Raw genomic sequence first — 14,796 nt, forward strand, 5'->3', positions numbered from 1 at the left:
GTCTCTTATGCCTCAGCCGAGCGTCCTTGGTATCTGCTCACTTTCCCAATTCTGATCCTGAGACAACAACGCACGAGATAAAGTGCCTCTTGCCTCCGTCAAGCGCTCTCGACCGCTGGCTTAAAATTATGCTTAACCGCATCCCCGCGATGACTGCAAAAAAATGGGAGTTCTCTTGTCTCAACCCAGCGATCATGATGCAGTCATCACGATCCCGTCACCTCGCTCCGGAAAATCCGTTCCCGACGCGAACACCTGACGCATTTTAGGCTCAACGGTCTATTGTCTTGCGCACACGAGATTCGCAGAATTCGGCTATGCACGGTCTGTGCGCTCCACCGACCCGCGCGCACCGCAACCGCGTCACGGAGCCGACGCGTAAATGTAAATACAGCGCATACCGCGATTCTCGCATGTAATCGAGCTATAAAAACCAACCGAATCGTTTCTGTTGCCGAGCTACATATAAAGACCGCAAAACCGTGTATCTTATATTTCTGAAACCGATATGATAATACTTCTCCGTAAATCGTTTTCGTGTATTAAACCAGCGTGTATCGCACGCATAATATTGTAAAGTTAAAACTGTAAATCCGTGCACGTGTTTCATTCAACATCGTGTCGGATAAATTCTGCATAATCGATCTACCGAGCATTGTATTACTTTTGGAATAAATGGTAGTGTTTAATTCATACATATCAGTCTAATTTCCACGATCTTAAGCCCTGGCGATAGCGACGAATTGATCTGTGCTCAAAATCATGGGTCGTTTTAACTATTAATTTCATTAATTAAACTTATAAACCTATTCATTGGTTATAACTTTTTCTTGTTTTTTAAGGAAAGCAATGTTTTTTTTATTATTACTGAGAATTTCATTGAAAAAAAACGTCATAAGTTGTGTTTTTGTAGAGTAAAGAATTAATTGTATAAAAGTCGACTGATCAATCTTATAATTAATTGTTGAGACTAGAGAGCAATTATTTGGAAAATTAATAAAATTCTACAAGACTAAACACTTTAATCGAGGGAATAACAACTCAAAAAATAGGTGTACACTTGACTTCGGACTTTAAAACTTCACCGAACTACATGAACTCCATCGGATTACTGAGAAATTCAATGGACTACGCTGGACTTCATCGAACTTCATTGGAATTCATAATGATTCGTCATTCGTTTTTTTCTAAATGATCAAAAATTTCCATTGCACTATTTTTTAAAAACATTTTAAATAACTTGTTCTTTACAAAATGGTACAATTAAAACTTTTAATGACATTGTTTTAGAGACATCCTGCGATCTCTGATAACTGATGTCAACAAAAAATTCGTTATAAAAGTAAAAACCAGTCAAGTGACCATCATGGAATTCATTGGATTTCATCGAAGTGTGCTAAACTTACCAGACTTTATCAAATTTCGAGGAATTCGATAGACTTCAAAAAATTCAAAGGACTTTTAGCGGGTTATAATTTAAGAGTAGTTACGCCGTCGGTTTAAAAAAAAAATTACAAATACAGATTTGTTTACAAAAAAAGAAATTTTGGAAGATATGGTAGAAAATGATATGATTTTGGAAAAGCTACACCCTTGACAAACTTTACCTTTACATAGAAGTTATAGAAGCTTGGATACTAAACAACTTTTCCTTATAAATTAATCGACGGACTCATACAGTTTTCGAGATATACTTAGAGAAAAAAAATACAATTTTTCTCAATTATTTCAGAAAATATTCACTTTACAAAAAATGTGTTAAATAAAAAATAAAGCTCTTAAAATTGTTTACAATAAAACTTCTATTCATAATTTTTGTAATCACAACGGTATACGCGTAATCACACTTTTAAATAGCGCATGTTTGTAATTGTGCGAAATAAAGCATATAAATGGATAAGTATGTCCAAGTATGGTCCGTACGTATAATAACTACATATGCATACGCACGCACGCGTGCACGCGCGCGCGCGCGCACACACGCACACACGCACACACGCACACACACACACACACACACACACAAACACGCGCGCGCGGTCCACTAACGACGTGGTGGGTGCAGGAAGGGGTGGACCATCAGGCCTGATGGCCCAGTCCCTTGCAACCCCCCCCCCCTTGTGCGTGTGTGTGTACCTGTTTAGCTCCCGAAGCAGAGGAGGATAAGGTGAACCTTGCTTTGTGTGGCCATTTACTACAAGTGTATACTTATTTTAAAACAATTTTTCTACTATAACGACTAAAGTATTGAAGTTAGGTAAAATATATATAACCTTTTTTGTAGAGCTTATCACGAGCTTCATTTTTTGTATGATTCTTTTTATAAAATAAATATTTTTTGAAATAATTAAGAAAAACTGTTTCTTCTTTCTCTAAGTATATCTCGAAAACTTTATGAGACCACCAAGTAATTTATGTGAAAAAGTTGTTCAGCATCCATGCCTCTATAACATGCATGGCTCCATGGGCGCCCATGAAGCATGCGAGGAGGAGAACATGCTCCCTCTTTGCACAGTTGATTTTTCCCGTCTTTCCTTCTGACTCCGCGATCCACCTATCCCCTCCATACAACCGCTCTCGGTCCCTACTATGCTACAGTACGAAGTGTGATCAAAAAGTAAGGTGACTTTTCATTTTTATAAAAAAATATTTATTTATTCATCCAAAATTATGTTATCCCCTTCAAAATAATCCCCCTCTGATACAATGCATTTGTGCCAGCGCTTTTTCCAGTCGTCAAAACATTTCTGAAATGCACTTTTGGGTGTTGCCTTGAGCTCCTCCAGCGATGCAGCCTTAATCTCCTCAATCGTCGCAAATCTTCGTACTTTCATAGGCCTTTCCAATTTTGGGAAGAGGAAAAAGTCGCAGGGGGCCAAGTCTGGTGAATACGGTGGCTGAGGCATGATGATAGTATTGTTTTTGGCCAAAAAAGTACTCACTAGTAACGTGTGCGCAGGTGCATTATCATGGTGCAGAATCCATGAATTTTCTTTCCACACTTCCGGACTTTTTTTCTTATTGATTCACGCAAACGCCGCATAACCTCAAGGTAATACTCCTTGTTTACCGTACGACCTTGTGGTAGGAATTCTTGATGCACAACGCCATGGTAATCAAAGAAAACTGTGAGCAAAACCTTCACATTCGAACAAATGGCACTTATCGTGCCTTTTTCGGTCTTGGCTCTCCTGGGCTCTTCCACTGGGATGATTGGGCTTTGGTTTCGACGTCATAACCATATACCCATGTTTCGTCACCAATTATAACCCTTTTGAGCAGATCAGGATCATCATTGACGTCGTTCAACATGTTTTGGACGATGTTCATGCGACGCTGCTTCTGATCAAAATTAAGCAGTTTTGGAACGAATTTCGCTGACACACGTGTCATACCCAAAACATCCGTTAAAATTGATTGGCATGAGCCAAACGATATGTTAAGATCATCAGCTATTTCTCTAATCGTGATTCGACGATTTTTCAACACAATTTCTTTTACTTCCTGAACATTTTCGTCGGTTTTTGACGTGCTGGGGCGTCCAGAGCGAGGTTCATCGTTAACATTTTCTCGGCCCTCTTGGAATAACTTATACCATTTATAAACATATTTTTTTGCTCAAACTTGACTCACTGTATGCCACTGTCAACATTTCAAGAGTTTTTGAACACTTAACACCATTTTTTACACAAAAATTAATACAAACTCTCTGCTCCATTATTTTCAACAGTAAAAAATCGCCGAGCACGCAAACACGAGTCTAACCTTTATGCCTCTCACATAAAAACAACACATGCTATATAGTCATAACTGTGAACATATGATCGTGACGAGTGTACCAACACAAAAAAAAAATTTTGAAATTAGAGTGTACAGAGCGCGCAAAATTCAAAAAGTCATCTTACTTTTTGATCACACCTCGTATGTGCACGTGACTCGCGCGTGTGGAAGGGAAAGCGGAGAAGCTCGAGCTAGTTTGTGGGCCATGCCTGCTCTATAACATATATAAAGATCAAGGTCGTCAAGGGTGGTATAGCTTTTCCAAAATTTTACTCGATTTTGTAAGTTATATTTTATTAATAATTTTTTTCGTTTAATTTAATTAATTTGTAATTAATAATTCCCATACACAGCATCAATTATTGTTGAGAACTTTCAAAAAAGCTTTAATCTTTTGTATTTCATTTGTAACACTTCTAAAAAGTTTCTGCAACATGTCATATGAAACGTTGCAATAGAAATGAAATCTATTGCGAAATAAATTTGAATTTTTTCAATTTTCAAATTGAGCAATTTTCTGCTTTAGTACGTTAACATATCTAAAAATATTTGCTTTGTTAGTTTCATCGACAAATCAAACAAAAATTTTCTAAATTCACGGTATGTTGTTAAGCCGACAAAACGGATGAAAATATAAGTTCGCTTATAACGTGTACTAAATTTATACAGTAGAAATATAACAATGTTAAGTAATAAAATATTGTATTGTATATATTATAAACCATGATGGGTATTGATACACCCTGCAATAAAAGTATAACCTAAGGAACAACTAGAAAAATATCGATTGATGTATTGATCGTATGTATTCGGTGATCGACTGTATTCGAGGATATGTCCTCCCGCTCTACCTGAAAACGAATTACAGAATACACGAGTTGTTCAATTGTAAAAGCTGTCTGATCATTTTCCTGCTTCCACTGATCATCCTTTGTATAAATAAAGTACTTAAAAGCACTCTGTAAATAAATCATATTTATATTTACTAATTATTTTGCAAACAATAAATTAAAACATAGTATAAAAACTATTTGTATTTTACGTATATTTTATTGTAATTTTATAATATTTGTAACCTTCTAATTGTTGGATCTTCAAAGACAGGCTTAATGAAATCATGAACATATGGAAGATGTGTTTTGTTTACATCATTCTTCAAAGTTCCATTGGCCTTCACTTTTTTTCCAAAAACATTAGAAATCTGCTATTAATTATAACAATTATGATGCTGTTGATTTTCGTCAATCGAAGTTTTAGAATAAAATATCACCGGTTTTCCCTTTTTATAAAAAAATATACGACTACATCTAATGTGACATTTTCGTACTGTTTATTCGGCGTACAATCTTCAACATATCTTACGAAGAACTAAACACGTTTAACCGTATAATAAATAATAATTGTACTTACAAGGAAACACAGGGAAATGTCCGGCTCAGATTAAAACGAGCTTTATAGTACAGATAAAAATAAGAAACACGTATTTTTTTATACGTGCCCATACACACTTTAAGAGGGTAAAACACCCCTTTAAAGAAAATTGTTTTTTTTCTTTTGAAGCGTATACCATCGAAACTATAAGACATAGAAAAAAATGTTTTAAATAAAAATTGAATGGCTCGAAGAGTAATTTATAACAGCAAAAAACTTTTTTTTTTAAATTCTTTTTATTACTTTTCCCCACCATTTACTTATTTTTTTTCAAAATTTTTATTTTTTTTATAAGCAAAATAAAGCTTAGATTATTACAAATTTAACGGTATACGATAAAGTTACGATACAACATTCCCATTTTCTAAAAATAATTAAAAACCTCTCTATACGCACGGTACGCGCACCTGTCCGCGCGTTTGTACGCTACGGAAGTGACACGCTTCCGATTTTGACGTGCCTTTAACATGTTGTACAGATTGAAATAAGGGACACGTATTTTTTTACACGTGCCCTGAAACACTTTTAAGGGTGAAACACTCCTTTAAATAAAATCGGGTTTTTTCTTTCGAAGCGTATATCGTCAAAATTATAAGAGGTAGAGAAAAATTTTCTCAATGAAAGTTGAATGCATGTTTTTCTCGCATAAGATGACAAAAACAATTCGAGGATAGTCTTTGTCTAACTGGCTAAATTCCGATAGCACAAGGGACCAATAGCACATCACCACTCACAGCGGTCGATGTCTAGAGTTTTTTAGTTGGTTGGGTTAGATAAGTCAAGATGATTGGTTGGTGGACTATTACAACGTGCGCTATTGGATCTTGTAGGTGTCTAACATCGAAACGCAAACATCAAAAAAAACATTAACGTAACTCTTGAATTTATACATGTCAATACTGCCGAGACGTAAACATTCTATTTCAAGATAAGAAATGACACAAAGTGCACGCAATAAGAAAATTGACTTTAATAACTTTTCTACATTCGCTTAACAAATTGAATTTAATATGTACTGAATTGACTAATACATTTTTGTCGCATTAAATAAAAGACAACGTAATAGCAATTAACGCACGCACGCACGCACGCACGCACGCACGCACGCACGCACGCACGCACGCACGCACGCACGCACGCACGCACGCACGCACGCACGCACGCACGCACGCACGCACGCACGCACGCACGCACGCACGCACGCACGCACGCACGCACGCACGCACGCACGCACGCACGCACGCACGCACGCACGCACGCACGCACGACACGCACGCACGCACGCACGCACGCACGCACGCACGCACGCACGCACGCACGCACGCACGCACGCACGCACGCACGCACACGCACGCACGCACGCACGCACGCACGCACGCACGCACGCAGCGCACGCACGCACGCACGCACGCACGCACGCACGCACGCACGCACGCACGCACGCACGCACGCACGCACGCACGCACGCACGCACGCACGCACGCACGCACGCACGCACGCACGCACGCACGCACGCACGCACGCACGCACGCACGCACGCACGCACGCACGCACGCACGCACGCACGCACGCACGCACGCACGCACGCACGCACGCACGCACGCACGCACGCACGCACGCACGCACGCACGCACGCACGCACGCACGCACGCACGCACGCACGCACGCACGCACGCACGCACGCACGCACGCACGCACGCACGCACGCACGCACGCACGCACGCACGCACGCACGCACGCACGCACGCACGCACGCACGCACGCACGCACGCACGCACGCACGCACGCACGCACGCACGCACGCACGCACGCACGCACGCACGCACGCGCACGCACGCACGCACGCACGCACGCACGCACGCACGCACGCACGCACGCACGCACGCACGCACGCACGCACGCACGCACGCACGCACTAATCATAATTAGTTCCAATCCTCAGGTTCTAACTTGCAAAAGCAGAGTTCAAATAAATAATGCAATTCGAATATAATGAATACATTCAATTGTTATGTAAATGTGCAGTTTCCTCAAAATTGCTTTATCGAGGAAAATATTTTCACGTCTAGACATATCAGTATATAAATAGAATCTGTAATGCTGAGACATATCAATAGTCAAAACGTGGAAAATTAAACTCTAAAGTATAATTTCCAATCTTGCAATAGAATGTTTACGTCTCGGCAGTATTGACATGTATAGATTCAAGAATTACGTATGTAAGGAAATGACCCAAAGTGCACGCGCCAGTAGTGTGGTTATACATATTTCTACACTAATTGAATTTAATAAACACATTAATTGAATTGTATAAATGCAATTTAAAAGACAAAATTTCTAACTAATTTTTTAATTAGTTTCATGTTAGTTCTCTTGTTGTAAGTTGATGAGCTGGCGTTAGATAATGAAGGTATGGAATGTGTGAGTAATAATTTTTTGTAATCCAAGTCTCCTTATCTGTAAAATGTTGAAGAGAACAAATATATTAGTCGAATCATGTAGACTTGTAAATAAATGTTTAACTTATATTAATTATATATTATTTTCTAAACAAGAAATTAATGTCTTACAACACTGTAATTGTTGTTATTCTTCAGTGTAGTGTCGTTTTATTTTGTAGTAAATGTTTTTCTAGATGTCTGCGTTTTCATGTTAGATACAGACTGCCCTCGAAATGTTTTTGTCATTTTATGCGAGAAAAACATGCATTGAACTTTCATGGAGAACATTTTTCTCTATCTGATTTTCTTCAAAAGGATGTTTCACCCTTAAAAGTGTTTTAGGGCACGTGTAAAAAAATACGTGTCCCTTATTTTAATCTGTACAACATGTTAAAGGCACGTCGAAATCAACGGGAGTCACTTCCGTAGCGCACAAACGCGCCGACGGGTGCGCATACCGTGCATATAGAGAGGTTTTTAATTATTGTAAGAAAATGTGAATGTTGTATCGTAACTTTATCATACACCGTTGAATTTGTAATAAAATAAGCTTTATTTTGCTTATAAAAAAAATAAAAATTTTGAAAAAAATAAGTAAGTGGTGAGAGAAAATAATAAAAAAGAAAAAAAAAAATTTTTCCGCTGTTATAAATTACTCTTCAAGCCATTCAATTTTCATTTAAAACATTTTTTTCTATCTCTTATAGTTTCGACGGTATACGCTTCGAAAGAAAAAAATCAATTTTCTTCAAAGGGGTGTTTCACCCCCTTAAAGTGCGTATGGGCACATATAAAAAAATACGTGTTTCTTAATTTTATCTGTACTACAACATATTAAAAGCTTGTTTTAATCTGAGGCGGACACTTCCCTGTGTTTCCTTGTTAGACTTCGAATTTTAGTTTAAAATTCTTTCACTAGATTTTTTAAAACTTCTTTTAACTTTCCATGATTTTTTCGCTGCTTTCCTAGTCTGACCCAATTGATATTTAACAGAATTTTTGAAAGTATTTTTGGATTCTACAAAATCTAAAAAAATTTTAGTACATTCTTTCATCATTTTAGAATACAATTTCACAATCGTTTGATACAAAACTTTTTTCAAACGTTTTTCATTTTTGTATCTGTATTCAAATTTGAATCAGAATTGGCAAAATTCGTTGTAATACTAAAAAAATCATAACTTCTTTATTGGTGTATAAAGAAAAACTTTATTAGCTTCAACTAGTCTAAAGTTAGAACTTTTGTGAAAAAAACAATGTAATGATAATTGCTTCAAAAACGTATAATTATTTATATACATGATAACATGAAAATCAGCAACTTTAATTTATAGAACATTAGCTTTTAATTTATAGAAAGTAGGAAAATAGGTAAAAATTTTTTACAAAGAGAAAAAATTATTTTTTACAAAAAAAATCATTATTTTACTCTGAAATTGCTCACTTAACAAATGTTGAACATATTTTATTACATTTCTAAGGGCACAAAATCAGAATAATGGTTTAAATCTTTATCGGTATCTTTATCATCACTTCGTTCATCTTTGATCTCGCTGTAAGTTTCACTGTGCGAAATCTCGCTATAAAATGAATTTTACGTTTGTGTAAAAAAAGACAAAATTTCTTCTTCAAAGCGTTCTGTTATATAATATAGACCTGTTCCAAAGTCCTGTATATAACAAAGAAATTTTTACGTACAATATCAATTCAAATTCGAAATTTATAGTAGTTAAAATTAATCACAACATGATCCATGAGCATGTATTCCAATAAATATTCCAATAAATACCAAATATAACACAAGTAATGTCATATAAAATATACATATATCATTTAGCATTACATATATATCAGATTCGGTGTTTGTTAGGATAGTTATAAAGCAACGATAAATTTTACTACCGTTACTGTAAAAATAAAACAAAATTATTATTGCAGATAGAGAAAAGTAAAATCAATCGTAAAAAAATAGTAACAGTAATAATAAGTCTTATTTCTCACCAGTGATAAAATATAATGAAAAATTCTCTCTATGCACAATTAATTAAAGATTAAGAATATCAATAAACGAGAAAGAGGGGTAAGATCATTTGTAATGCGATAGAACGTATCTCAAGAACGTTGATTCAACGGTGCACTAGAATCAAGATAAAACGTTATTGTCACGAAGGGAGGGCCATTATCGATGGTTCATTAAAGCAAATACAACACGGGTCAATACGACGCTTTGTTCGATATTCGATTTCGCTGTTGCAAGTAATAAAGCAACGTGGTCGTGTGCACAGCGACATTGAATCGCAACTGTTGCGCGCGAATGTTATTCATCGGACAAATTTATAATTATTATCCATGACATGTGTATATGTTAAGATTCAATTAAGCGGCGAAGTAAAAGAAGAAAAAGAGAAAGAGATTCATTTAGAACTCGCAGACCACTTACAAGTTCGGGATATGATGACCGTTACGACATTGTTAAACAAGCTAAAGGCCATTCTACATGAGACACAGGTCGTGGGTCACTAACGCGGATGTGACAGCCAAACAAATGCGTTAATAGTAGCATTGAAGCTTCTGATAGGTTGTCACGTCCGCATTTGCGACCTATGACTTGCGTTTTGCGTGTAATGTAACCTTAATGAGCAACGAAAGAGAAACTAATAAAGAGAAAGAGAAAATAACTCGTAATTATAACCATTGTCTAATAAGGAAAGGTACAAAAGTGTCGTCCTCCGATTTTGACGAGCCTCTAATATGTTGTAGGCTCAAAATAAGGGACACGTATTCTTTTATACGTAGCTATTTTCACTTTTAGAGGGGTAAAACACCTCTTGAAAGAAAATTATTTTTTTTTTTTTAGACGAATATAGTTAAAACAATAAAAATAGAAAAAAAATGTTCCAAATGAAAGTTGAATGGCTTGAAGAGTACTTTATAACAGTAATAAAAAAAATTTTAGTTTTTTAAATTAAAGAAAAAAATTTGAAGTTATAAAAAAAATACATATCCCTTATTTTGATCCGTAGTACAACATATTAAAGGCTTGTCAAAATTAGAACACGACACTTCTGTACCTTTTCTTGTGAAATCATTTCGCGATTCTTGGCACAAGATGCGTATATCACACTCACAAAATCTGTCCGGTAGTTCTTCAAATTCGGGGCTGGACGTGGTAGTGCAACTGCAGGTAAACAAGCACAACAATTTTGTTTTGCTTTTGCGATTTATTGGATAATGACATTGTTGTCCACCGATGGCTATTGCAAATGAAACCAAAGACACACGTGAGAGAAGTGGCTCGCGATGTATTTGAAGATTCGCTTTCAACTAGAGGGAAAATTGAACGAAATCGACCGCTCGTGAAGCTCTCAAATAAATTAACCTTGGGTGATCACTTGATTAGTAACAGGGTACGCGAATACGATATGCGTGCTTCGATGCGATTCCTCGTCAAAGATATTATGTATTCCTCAGTCAATATCGGTCTCGTCGTAACGTTTTGATGATCGTTAGCTAATACGATCGTCACGTACATGCATTAAATTTTCGATCTGTACTCATCGACTTAATGTACTAATGGCAGCGTTGCCCTACCCTGTCCTGGCTCAACGCTATTTTATCACTTCGATTAATCGTTCCGATTACGCTAAAGAATAATAAAGCATTTATGTCTAATATAAAATGACCAAGAATTGCATATATAGAGGAGAAGAGGGTAATACGGAATCTATTCTTATTTTATTGAATAACTTTGTTTATAATTAATATTTTCTATTAAAACTTGAACAATTACATTCGTCAGAGTGTTATTTGACAGATTCTAGATTAAAAGTAATAAAATAATTATTATTTAGAATGTGATAAAAATTTAATGCATTGCATAATCGGTGGAAGATAAAAAATAATTGTAATATGGCTATCCATAAAAATAATTTTAGAAAATTAGTTTAGTTTAAAAGAAACACAGTATCTTGTTACAAAATTATATATTTTTTTAATTTTTTATTGTTCAGAATTTTCCTGATTTAGAATTTTCCTGCGTTCAGAACCTTCAAAAATATCATTAGAAATTTCATTAAAAAAAAATTTTTTACTTGTTTAACATTAAACGACAAGCATAAAATAATGTCTCTAATGTTTCTAAACACTCTCTAATGTTTCTACCCTCTAGAATAACAATTGATTTATTAAAAAAATATTTCAATATATTGTAAAAGTTTTGTTTAAAAAATCATATTAACAAATTTCTATATTATTGCTTTAACTTTGTAAGGTACACGAGCCGAATGAAGCCCACCTAACTTATTTTATTTTTTATAAATTTTACTTACAAAGATATTGAAATAAACTAAATGAAAATAAAATGTTTATTTCAATCACTTGCCAAAATAATCACCTATATAAAACATTTTTAAATAAATAAAAAAGAAATATTTTAACTCTGACATTGAGCCTTATTAACTTCTTATGCTTTTAATAAGACCCGAATTAAAAATAAATTGAAAATAACAAAGGAATTAAACATATTTTCCAACTCACTGTTAAAATGATTATTAATCCTTAAACACATAAATGGGTCTGAGAGACCCCATATGAAGTTTCGAACGCTTGCTGTGCGAAGACAGAATGAGATACGAAGTTCGGACCAGGACGTAAAAAAAGTTTGAAATCTTCTCTTTCGATAGATATGGTTGATCAACATTTTTGGTCAACTAGAATTTGAACGACACGGCAGCAAAGTTTTATTAGGGTCAATGCGACCCATATAGTGTGTAAATGAAACTTTTTTGTGAGTAATCTTATGTAAAACTGGACAAAACACGTTCAAACAGGTTTGCGTTCGCCTATGTTACTCTAAAGTTAAAATACTATAGTGCCATGAAAGAGAGAATTTTTACGTAGGGTCCAAAATAGGAGAGACCGGGGCAAATCGTTAGACGGGGTAATTCGATAATTGGAAATATCTTTTTATGGGTACATATTAAAAATTTACTTTAAATACTGTAAACACGTCCTAATGTAACAATGTTGCTAATAAAGATTTGTTACGGCGTCATATTCAAGTCGTAGTAGTGAAAAATATGTTTTGCGACAGTCAAAGTAATTTCTGATAGTCGGCATTTCTTCGAAATTTAAATAAGATAATAAGGTTTTTTTGAAAACTTTGAATGTATCGTGTCCTGTTGAACGTATTTGAAACATTTCGTGTTTACTTTTTGCTGTGTGGTGTCTATTTTTGTCGATCATACGCAATAATGCGCACAGCTGATGTTGGGGCTATTCGTAATACCGAGCACCGGGGCGATTCGTTAATACTGATTGCAGCGCCTAACCTAAGTTGGGTAACCCTAACCCTTCGGCTGTGTTACGAACGTCTGCGCTACGCAGAGTTAAACATTGAAGTAAAGTTCTTCATTGATTTAGTTCAAACTTGATAATATTGTATCTTTTAGTACATAGAACATGAATATGAATATAAAATCGTCGCTCTTAAGCAGGTAAAAAGTTATAAAGCGTTAAAGATTGACACTTGTGAGGTTAGGAAATCTGTCACACGGCATAAAAGAACATGCGAACGTGTATGTTTGCATTTGTTTTTTGTATACCTACATCCTTTTTTAAATAAAAGAAAGTCTTAACAACAGCTTTTTTACAGACTTTCAACTTAAAATACAAATTTCGGAATATTCCCAGACCAGTTACAAATTACCCCGGGCTTGGGGCTATTCTTAATTCTTGACATTGGTCGACATTTTTATATATACTTTAAAGCAAGTACATTTGCATGTTCTATTTATATCGGCATTGTGAAAGGGAAGGTTCAACTTTTCAAACCGGGTCATGTTTTTTTTTAATTAATATGGGATTTAGGAGACACAAAAGAAAAAAAGGTCTAACGATTTGCCCCGGTCTCCCCTATATTATGAAATACATCAATTTCCAATTTTAGACACCTTGAGTTTATGAAAAATATCTCATATTCGCCTTGTTACGTAAGTATATTTTCTAATAGAAATGGCAGTGACACAATTTTTTTTTGAAAGTATAACGCCTTAAAACGTATTGCAAAGTCTTTAAAAATTATTTGTTACAAAAATATGGTTTTAAAAAAAAAAGTAGATTTTTAAACACCCAAAAATATCTCATATTCTCCTTGTTGTATAATTCTACTTTTTAAAAAGAATGACAATACCATAATTTTCTTTGAAAATATGACTTTTTACCTTTAAAATGCCGTATTTGAAAGTCCTTAAAAGTTTTTTTATTGCCAAGATATAATTTTTTAAAAGAAAAGTGGATTTTTGAACAATTTCTAATTTTTGCTTAATGGATTTTCTTTTATAACTTAACAATAAGTACTTTTTCGGCAATATCAATTATGCAGTCACATTTCTGAAATTCTGAACTTTCATATAAAAAAAGATTGTTAAAAAATGTTAATTAGAACCAAAGTTATAACTTCTCAAAGTTGAGAAAGTCTCCCAAACCCAAAAATGTGTTTACGTATTTTACGGGATCAGTGTGTTTAAGGATTAATCACAAATACGAAATTCTTTAAGATCTATTTTACTGTAAAACATCACAATTTTGTCTATAATTAATATTTTAACTTTAAGAAATTCTGGCTATTTTAGTGCAATTTTAGCTTATGGAAAGTTAGCGTCATTGAAAATCATTATTCTCTGTTGCAAGCCACATTCATAATAAACAAACGGCAATGGCTATAACAATAAATGTACAAGTGGTCCTTATTTAATAATACATTATTTATAAAAAAGTATACTTATTCCAAAAAATCGATATATACATATATATATTTGTTTTTTTCTGCAGTTAGAAAGTTAAATAATATTATAATATATCGTAATAAATCATAAAATAATGTATACTTGTCAAATTTACAATAAATTTTTATAAAAACGGTTGATTTCCCCACTTTGTTACAAGCTTTTGTTGCACTGAATAAACGTGTTGCTACCGGTATTAATTCCCTAGTCCTTCTTTATCTACTTCCTATGACACATCTTTTAAGCATAGATTTTAAATATAAAGCGCATTTTTAAATGATAAATTTAAAAGTGGGCCTTATTTAGTACTGGACCTTATTCGGCTCAAGTACCTTATAACTCAAAATGTGTACAGCCGA

The sequence above is a fragment of the Solenopsis invicta genome, chromosome 12, assembly GCF_016802725.1.
Source record: "Solenopsis invicta isolate M01_SB chromosome 12, UNIL_Sinv_3.0, whole genome shotgun sequence".
In the NCBI taxonomy this organism is placed as follows: Eukaryota; Metazoa; Arthropoda; class Insecta; order Hymenoptera; family Formicidae; genus Solenopsis; species Solenopsis invicta.